The 10,242-nt window shown below is 44.9% G+C and overlaps 3 non-coding genes across 3 annotated transcripts; all 3 read left to right on the forward strand.

The window, feature by feature from the left end:
• The first annotated feature begins 8,844 nt into the window (after positions 1–8,844).
• Positions 8,845–8,916, forward strand: trnam-cau (transfer RNA methionine (anticodon CAU)). Its single transcript has one exon. It is a non-coding gene; the product is annotated as a tRNA-Met (tRNA).
• Positions 8,917–9,122: 206 nt separating this feature from the next.
• trnam-cau (transfer RNA methionine (anticodon CAU)) lies at positions 9,123–9,194 on the forward strand. The gene has a single exon. It is a non-coding gene; the product is annotated as a tRNA-Met (tRNA).
• A 226-nt stretch (positions 9,195–9,420) lies between these two features.
• Positions 9,421–9,492, forward strand: trnam-cau (transfer RNA methionine (anticodon CAU)). The gene has a single exon. It is a non-coding gene; the product is annotated as a tRNA-Met (tRNA).
• Positions 9,493–10,242: the final 750 nt, after the last annotated feature.

A 10,242-nucleotide genomic window follows, 5' to 3' on the forward strand; every position in this document is an offset into this window, starting at 1 on the left:
TGCCCTGCCTCTGCCACCAAGGCCTGGCTCGAGGTGGCAGAGGAGGTCACCAGCAGTAGCAACATATCCCGCACTTGGTCCAGTGCAGGAAGCGTTTCAATGACCTAACTAGGTCAACAAGTGAGTACACTTACTGATTCTCCTCAATTCCATGGTGCACATCACCTCCCACCCCCCCAACTAATTCGGCACTGCCAATACTACTCCATCACATCACTCCTTACACCCATTTAAGGCTCATCCTCAACTTACCTTCACTTCCTGAGCACTTTCTCACCTTCCCATTTGTGACCCCACCACTACCACTCACTCCAATCCAGACCAATGTGATATCTCTGTCTCATACTCACCCTCTAATGCACCCCTTTCACGGTCAGCCTCACCCAAACCAATACATCACCAGTTGGCCACTTCACCATCACTCACTCACACATCTGTACTTTCTCCCCTTCTAGGAGAGAGCAAAATGCACGCGAGAGGGCGAGTACTGGAGAGGGGTCACAAGAAATAGTGGCCCTCACAGAGGCGGAGGAGGAGGCCCTGCATATCAGCTGCAACCTCGAGTGCCTGTCCGTCGAGGATGCCGAGACTGGCACCCCACAAATGTCTGGTGACACAACTTTAACATTCATCACACACAACGTGAATTGACATTAACAATGCCTGGCATGTTGAACACCTCAGTATGCTCATCGTGATATGACATATCTGTGATGATGTTTAATACTGCCTTATGTTCTCTTCCAGGCCCTACTTTAGGTGCTACCGGCTGGGATGAGGAGAGAACTATTTTACCCGGCTGACAGGAGGACGCAGTGATGGGAGGGCGATTCCTCGGATGAGCTCCTGGCCTCTGAGGGCACACTGTCACGTCTTAGCGAGCCATCCACCAGCGCAGGTACTCATACTTGGTGGGTCCTAGTAATCAGTTAGTTGGGTTGGCACCTGGTGAGTCACCGCACACAAGTGAGCACGAGCAGACACTGGTGGCAGGGGCAGCTGTGGAGAGTCCACGTCGGTGGGAGCACGCCTCTCCAGGTTCTGCTCAGCTGGACGCAGACGCTGAACCCTGGGGCCATCCTTTAAAAGGAGAATTGTCGAGGGACAGCAGCACATTTGTGAGGTACTGGAACAGGTGCCACGCGCACTCCCCACAATTGCGCATAGGATGGAGGAGTCCAACTCTTGCATTAGTGGAATGGTTCGTGAGGAACTGCCTGAGACAGTGCCGCAGGTAAGTACGGGAATGTTTGCGATGGAGAGAAGGCGAGCTTCCATTGAGTTTCAAGCACGGCTCACAAATGAGTCCATTCAGGCCCTAACAACAGCCGTTTGGACTCACTGTGAACAACATTCTGCCGCCTTCAACAGGCAGACAGAAACTTTACAACTGGGCTTCCAAGGCCTCATACATGTCCTCCAAACTGTTCTCCAGCAGGGTGGTGGGAGTGATGTGGGCCTGGTCCAGGAGAAGGATGATGGCGAAAGGGGACATGGAAGTGGGGACGCCACTCGGCCACGCTCCCATATCTCACCCATTGCCCCCCTCTCAACCAGTACCCGCAATGCTGCTTCCTCTCCAGGTGGTTGAGTCTGCCCCTGCACAGGTGCAGGTGGAGCAGCCCTCACGGGCTCTAAAGCCCAGAGGGCATAGGCAAAGCATCTAAGCAGTCAGGGCATGTACAAGAGTAACCTGCCCCTACCTCTGCTGCAGCCACAGGGGATGCACCACGTAGGAGTGGTAGAAAGAGAAAGGCTACGGATTTGTGATCACGAAGGGTATGCACAAGGGTGACTGATAAACTGTCATGTTTTTCATTTATATTTATTTTTTGTTAAAGTGACATTAAATGTTATCATTCTAATCACTACTGCCATGTCTTTGCCTGCCTTTTGTGATAGCACCCTTTTACTAGGCACTGGTTCATCATGAATGGCAACACTCAATGCCCTCAACACAATAAATACTGCCCACACCCCAACTTGCTTTTTGTTTGGGGCCAGGTTTAAATAAAAAATAAATTCAGCTCAATTATATACCATGTCCCCTGCAGTGTACAATAAATAGCAGAGTTCCAAATGGAAACATTCATAGGTCACTATGGTCTCTCCTGTGTGCACAGTTTTAATGTCATTTGTGGGGGAAAAAATATAGCAAGTACAGCACATCAGTTACATACATTACAATAAGGTCTTTGTTTAAATTCACTTTCGCTTGTAAGACATTCATGTACCAATATACTGTGCCAGACTGAATTCACGCCTACAAAAACGTGTGGGATGGGAGGATGGGAAATTGAACATGCTCTGCTCCTGTGCATCTCTAACTGACTGGTCAGAGTTGTACTGGCAGTGAGTCACTCTTTTACTCGGGGAACTGGCGCATGGGGATGGGGTGGGGAGAATTTAAATAGAGGGGGTCAAAAGGTCCTCAATGTGTGGGTTTTTTTCCTGGGGTGGGGGGGGGGGGGGCATGCGCGCGAAGGAAAGCATGAGATAAAATGTACAGACCCAGGACTTTGGTATTGTACTGTTAGCAGTACTGCCTGCTGACTTTCTGCATTACACTGTGCTAACCTGTTGTGGAAATGCATAAGCGATCTCTAGCGGCACAGATGCAACACAGTACTTCTACAGGATCACCGACATTAAAAACAATAGGTCCCCAAGCCCTTTAAACTTTGCCACCAGTTTGTTGCATGCCACGCGTCTGTAGGGTGTGGGAAAATGTCCACAGGATGAGGAAGCATACTACTGGCTTATTCTTTACATTCACTAACAATAATAACTAGCATTTGAAAAAAAAACAAATTCACTATCTGTAGAAAAAAATTCCTTGACAAAAAAATAATTAACCAGTAAACAACCACGTCTATTTACTGTGCCACTGAAATTATGCATCGAGATCGGATAATTTAGATTTTTTTTTAAACCTGTTTGTTTAGATTTGGTTCTTCAATGAATGATTAAGTGGACTGTGGTAAATAATTTAGAGCATCCAATCTGATTTACATTCCAGTGCAAGTCAGCAGCACGTTGAACCAGAGCACTAACATGCATTGCCACAGTGGCAGGTTGCAAATGCGGTGTTCCGTTCCACTCAGTTTCTGGTCCCTGTGGTGGGGTAGGGTGAGGAGAGGGTGACAAAGCTCAGGTGCTTTACCAAAGAAGGGAAAATCAAAGGTCATGTGGTGCCAAGCTGCTTTTATACTCTTCCAGGCAACTAGGTCAGAGTGGCATTCATGATCACTCACCTGTCGTCACAATCAGTTGGCATACAATAGGGAGTTTGCTCTCAAATAAAAAATTCTGATGCAATCGCTGGCAAACAAGCTGCCTCTTTGTAAGGTTTCAAATTTAATTACGTAAACCTCTGCATTAAATGCAGCAGACCAGTCTCAAAACAAAGAGGACTCACTTTCCAAGGGACCTTTTCCCACCGAGTCCTGTTGCGGACGATCGAAGCGGCCGACAGGGGTTTCAGGCTTTTTTAAAGGCTCCTTTCGAAGCCCCTCTTGGCTCTCAGTTTTAGAACTAGCTGATCTCCAGGAGTTCCACAGCACAAAACCTGTGTATGGAAGGACACGTGCAATGAATGTGAAAAAAATATTTAATTTGTCTGAGAGCATATATAAGAGCACTTTAGATAAGGGAGTGAAATAAAACTGATCACACTTTGGTGCAAACTTATTATCTGTTAACACTCAATGTTGAATGTTGAAACACTCAATGTGCACACTGAAAATTAACCTTATGACAATCAGTGCACTGAATTCTAAATAGTAGCTAATGTGGAGGGTGCCTAGTGAATCAATAAGGTCACTTTTATTTAAATATATTTAAGGCACCATTAAGCCCTGAAGCAAAATGCTTTCCTAGCTAAATAAGAAACTATTTAAATCATTATTATGCAGTCAATTTTATGAACATAGGAAAAAGACAGACAGGAATAAAGGAGCTAGTTTGTTGAGCCTGTTGCACACATTCATGCTGCAATTAAGCACCCACCAGGAGCCAAATAATCTCCTGGGAGAGGCAATGAAATACAGATTTAAAAAACCCCAAGCCAATTCAGGGACAGAAAGAATTCTGGGAAATTCCTCTCCTACCCCTAAAGACAATCAAAATAAATTCCAGGATTAATTTGTTATAGCCTTAAATCTATACTAATATATCAATGTGTGACCAGTTTTGAAAGAAATAAAAGGCACCTTGCATGACTTTATAGAGAATCTCAGAATCAAACAGCACAAAAGGCAGCCCTTCAGTCCATCGCACCTGTGCCAACTCTTTTAAAGAGCTATCCAAATAATCTTACTCCCTTGTTCTTTCCCCATCGCCCTGCAAATGTTTACTTTTCAAGTATATATCGAATTCCCTTTTGAAAGTTATTACTGAATCTGCTTCCACCACCCTTTCAGGCAGTGCATTCCAGATCATGACAACTCGCTGCGTAAAAAAATGTCTCCTAATCTCCCCTCTGGTTCTTTTGAAAAATACCTTAAATCTGTGTCCTTTGGTTACCGACCCTCCTGCCAGTGGAAACAGTTTCTCCTTATTTACTCTCTCAAAACCCTTCATAATTTTGAACACCTCTATTATGTCTTCCCTTAACCTTCTCTGCTCTGAGAACAATCCCAGCTTCTCCAGTCTATCATCCCTGGTACCATTCTAGTAAATCTCCTCTGCACCCTCTCCAAGGTGTTGACATCCTTCCTAAAGTGTGGCGCCCAGAATTGGACACGATACTTCAGCTGAGGCCTAACCAGTGATTTATAAAGGTTTAGCATAACTTCCTTGCTTTTGTACTCTATACCTCTATTTATAAATCCCGTATGCTTTTTTAACAGCCGTATCAACTTATCCTGCCACCTTCACAGATTTGTGCATATATATCCCCAGGTCTCTCTGTTCCTGCACACCTTTAAAAATGTACCATTTAGTTTATATTGCCTCTCCTCATTCTTTCTTCCAAAATGCATCTCTTCACAATTCTCTGCATTAAATTTCATCTGCCATGTGACTGCCCATTTCACATGTCCATGTCCTCCTGAACTCTGCTACTATCCTCCTCACTGTTTACTATATTTGAGTTTTGTCTCATCTGCAAACTTTGTAATTATGCCCTTTATACCCAGTAATATACATAAAAAAGAGCAGTGGTCCTAATACCGATCTGTGTACACGTCCCTCCAGACTGATAACCAACAGTTCACCACTACTCTGCTTTCTGTCTCAGACAGTTTTGTATCCACACTGCCACTGCACCTTTAATCCCATGGGCTTCAATTTTGCTAACAAGTCTATTATGTGGCACTTTATCACATGCCTTTTGAACATCCAGATTAACATCAATTGCACTACCTTCACTAACCCTCTCCATTATTCACCAAGAAGGTGAGTATGTATGCAGTATTAAAGTAATAACCACAATAATTTTTTTTTAAATCACCACATTTAGACAGAATTTAGCTTGATATTGGGGGGGGGGGGGGCGGGGCGGGGGAAGAGAAGAGACTTAATGAGGTTATGTGGTTTGTTAGTATTCCACACCTGACAGTAGGAAAATGAACAGTATGGGTTTAAATATTTTGCCAAAGGTTAATTAGTTAGTAATTGAGTTATGAGGCATGAGGCCCTTCGCAAATTCTACCCCTTCTGCTTTTGGGGGAAAAGGAAATCAAACTCTTAAATGATGTGATATCATCACCGCATCAATGTTCAGAGTCCAATGTGTACGTTTATTGCCTCAGTGTTGGGTTACTAACCAACTGGCGTATCTATTGACTGCAACTCAAATTCTTAATAAAAAGGTATTAGATAATTGAAAGGGGTACTCTTATTTACTAGGGACACATCTTTCACACAACTCATGGATGCAAATTGTGGCAAGTTAAATATTGAAATCACCTCCCCCCATTCAACAAGTGAACATTACATTTCTGCAGCCACGATACACTTCTAATCCTGACTTCAAAGGGAACATTTATCCTGGATGAACAAAAATTTCCTCCAACTAAATGTTGGGAAGACTGAAGACATTGTCTTCGGTCCCCACCACAAACTCTGTTCCCTAGCCTCCAATTCCAGCCCTCTCCCTGGCCACTATCTGAGATTGAACCAGATCGTTTGCAACCTTGACGTCCTATTTGACAGAGATGAGGTTCCGACCACATATCCGTTCTGTCACCAAGACCGCCTACTTCCACCTCTATAACAACGCCCGTCTCCGCCCCTGCCTCAGCTCATCTGCTGCTGAAACCCTCATCCATGTCTTTGTTACTTCTAGTCTTGGCTATTACAATGCTCTCATGGCCGGCCTCCATCTTCTATTGTCCATAATCTTCTCATCCAAAACTCTGCTCCGTTTCCTAACTCGCACCAAGTCCCGTTCTCCCATCACCCCCATGCTCACTGAACTACATTGGCTCCTGGTCCAGGAACATCTCAATTTTAAAATTCTCATCCTTGTTTTCACATCCCTCAATAGCCTCGCCCCCTTCCTATCTCTGTAACCTCCCCCAGCCCTACAACCCTCCGAGATCTCTGCATTTCTCCAATTCATGCCTCTTGCGCATCTCCAATTTTAATCGCTCCACCATTGGCGGCCGTGCCTTCAGCTGCCTAGGCCCTAAACTCTGGAATTCCCTCCCTAAACCTCTCCGCCTCCCACTCCTCCTTTAAGATGCTTTGTAAAACCTACCTCTTTCACCAAGCTTTTGGTCACCTGTCCTAATATCTCATGGCTCGGTGTCAAATTTTGTTTGATGTGGGTGACTGAGGGCATTAAAAATTAACCATGTAGCGTGGGACTAGAATCATAAGTTGGCCAGACTGGGTACAAATCACAGATTCCCTTCCTCCATGGACATTAGTGAACCAGTTGGGTCCCACAGATTTCAGTCAATTTCCAGTGCTAGCGTACAATTGCCAGATTTATTGAATTCACTTTCACAACTGGACATGGTAGGATCTGAACTCTCAACCTCTGTGTTGCTAGTCCAGATCCATAACTACCAGTCTACCATATGCTACAACAGCTGAAGTGTCCTATTTTAAAGCTTTTTTTTGGTAAAGACACCAGGAAAACACTGCGCTCTTCTTTAAATAGCACCATGGGCTATTTTACATCCGCCTGAACAGGCAGACAAGGCTTCAGTTTAACATTCCCACTGGTAAAAACTTAAAAGGTCAAGAATTTTGGACAAGGGTTGATCATACACGGATAGCCTCTGGTCAGTCTGAAGCAGCCATCAATTGAGAAAGTTAGGTCTCAGTTTAACATTCCCCTGCCAGAGGCTTAAAAGGACAAGGAGCAGTTATCGATTAGACAAAGCTGGTACTGGAGGGTACCAGATTGTAAGTCAAAACAAATTATACTGACATTGTACAGATCAATGGCACATCCAGTTCTGGAGAATGATGTGCAGTTTCAGTCAATCTACCTCAGAAAAGAGGACACGAGTTCACTGAAAAGATATTCAGAGAAAAATGTACAGGATGATACAAGACTTTGGATGACTATGGTCAAAAGAAAGGCTTAAGACTAAACTTATCACCACTAGCGAAGAGACCAATAAATACCTTAAAAATAATGAAAGATATTAAGTAAAGTTGAATTAGGGAAGCTATTTAAATTGGGCAACAAGCATTAGACTTGAGGATACAAATACAAGCAGTATACCAGTAAGGAAGGATATACTTGACTTGGAGCTGGTACAACAAAAGTTCACTAGATTAATTCCTGTGATGAGAGGGTTGTCCTGTGAGGAGAGGTTGAGTAGAATGGGCCTACACTCTCTGGAGTTTAGAAGAATGAGAGGTGATCTCATTGAAACATAAGATTATGAAGGGGCTTGACAGGTTAGATGCTGAGAGGATGTTTCCCCTGGCTGGAGAGTCTAGAACTGGGAATATAGTCACAGGATAAGGGGTCAGTCATTCACGCAGAGGATTGTGAACCTTTGGAATTCTCTACCCCAGAGGGCTGTGGATGCTGAGTCATTGAGTATATTCACAGCTGAGATAGATAGATTTTTGGACTCTTGGGGAATCAAGGGATATAGGGATCAAGGGGGAAAGTGGAGTTGAGGTGGAAGATCAGTCATGATCTTATTGAATGATGGAGCAGGCTCAAGGGGCTGAATGGCCGACTCTTGCTCCTAATTCTCATATTCTTATGTTAGAGATTAGAAAATACTTTTCTCTTCTTTTACTGGACACATGGAACTTTAAAGTAAGGGATGGAGTGGGTGGTAAAGGGGAGTCAATGATTCGCACCAATTAATCTCCTTATTTGGGAAAAAAAATGGTGAACGGCCCTGAAATACGTTCGACCGTCCGTCCCCAGTCACTCGGCCGGAACTGAAAGCGTGGCGCGGCTTCACAGTAAACGTGAGGCCCTGTGTCGACAGCTGTGGGTGAGAGGCCCGGCCTCACCTCACCTCACCTCACCTGACCGGCGGACCCACGGCCCGGGTTTGGTGAACTCGCCCCCCGGCCCGGGGTGTCGGACAGGCCGATGGGGGGGGGGAGACTGAGACTGAGGCCCGGCCGGGGCACCCAGTTAAACCAGGGATGAGAAACACGCCGGCCACTCGCACTTACTCTGCCGCCGGCCCGAAGCAGCGCGCAACACCCGGCAAAAGGACATCTCCGGCTCCCAACGGCCGCTCCGTCCCGCCCCCCGGCGGGCGGGCGTTCTGATATCATCAGCGCGCGACCGAGCCCCACGTGACCGCGGCAGACCCCCGCCCACCGCGGGCGGAGCTGTCAATCACAACTGGCTCTGGAGAACAAAGGCGAGGGGGGATAGTGCCGCATTTTACAGCGAGCAGCATCAGCAGCAGAGTGGCGCAGCGGAAGCGTGCTGGGCCCATAACCCAGAGGTCGATGGATCGAAACCATCCTCTGCTAACTGCATTTTTTAAAACATTATTTTTGGTTGTGGTTATCTTGCTGATGAGAAGCAGGCTCACCGCCACCACTTCCTTCTCAGGGCAACAAGTGATAAACAATGAACGCCAGCCGTGCCAAGAATTAATATTTTAAAAAAGAGAATGTAGGATACAGTCTAAGTGGGGTTGGCTTTTGGACCACATTTTACAACAGTCAACGTCGTCAGCAGAGTGGCGCAGCGGAAGCGTGCTGGGCCCATAACCCAGAGGTCGATGGATCGAAACCATCCTCTGCTAGCTGCATTTTTAGATATTTATATTTGGGTTTTTAATTCTTACGTTACTGACTAGAAGTTGGCTCATCACCACCACTTCCTTCTCAGGGCAACAAGTGACGAACAATAAATGCCAGTCTTGCCAAGAATTACTATTTAAAAAATAATTCTCCTTCTTAAAGAGAATGTAGGATACAATCTAAGTAGGGTTGGCTTTTGGATCATATTTTACAATACCTAATATCAGTAGCAGAGTGGCGCAGCGGAAGCGTGCTGGGCCCATAACCCAGAGGTCGATGGATCGAAACCATCCTCTGCTAACTGCATTTTTAGATATTTATATTTGGGCTTTTAGTTTTTACATTACCGACTAGAAGTTGGCTCATCACCACCAAGACCTTCTCAGGGCAACAAGTGACAAACAATAAACGCCAGCCTTACCAAGAATTAACATTTAAAACATAATTCCCCTTCTTAAAGAGAATGTTGGTTTCAATTTAAGTAGGATTGGCTTTTAGACCAGACTGCCAAAATGTAAACCTGACACCAAACGTCTGTTGTTTCCAGTTCCGTGTTCTGGAAAGAAAAAGATTTGCATTTATTCAGCACCTTTCACAACCTCAGGACGCCCTAAAGCCTTTCACAGCCAATGTTGAGATATTAATTAAGTTTTTCAATTAATTTTTGTCACCTTCGAACATCAGTTTTCAAACATAGGGTATGGCAGCCTGATGGGTGTAATACTGGACTAACAATTCATAGTTTTGAATTAAAACCCCACCATTGGTAAATTGTGAAATTGAATTCTATAATTCTAGTAATTTGTGGGCTAGAACCAGAAAGAAATGACCACAAAATCAGCTGCTTTGCTAATGGCCTTCAAGGAAAGGGAACATGCCATCCCTACATGTGACTCTGGTCCCAAACTACAGTTGACTTTTATACTCCCAGTACAATTCAGGGTCGGCAACAAATACAGTATTACCCAAATCCCAAAAGGACTCAATCTTCTGTCAAGAGATGACAGCATTAACTTTGTTAAATCGTATATAGCTTAATTCCGCGGCCTT

Source organism: Heptranchias perlo, chromosome 5, assembly GCF_035084215.1.
Source record: "Heptranchias perlo isolate sHepPer1 chromosome 5, sHepPer1.hap1, whole genome shotgun sequence".
NCBI classification, from domain to species: domain Eukaryota; kingdom Metazoa; phylum Chordata; class Chondrichthyes; order Hexanchiformes; family Hexanchidae; genus Heptranchias; species Heptranchias perlo.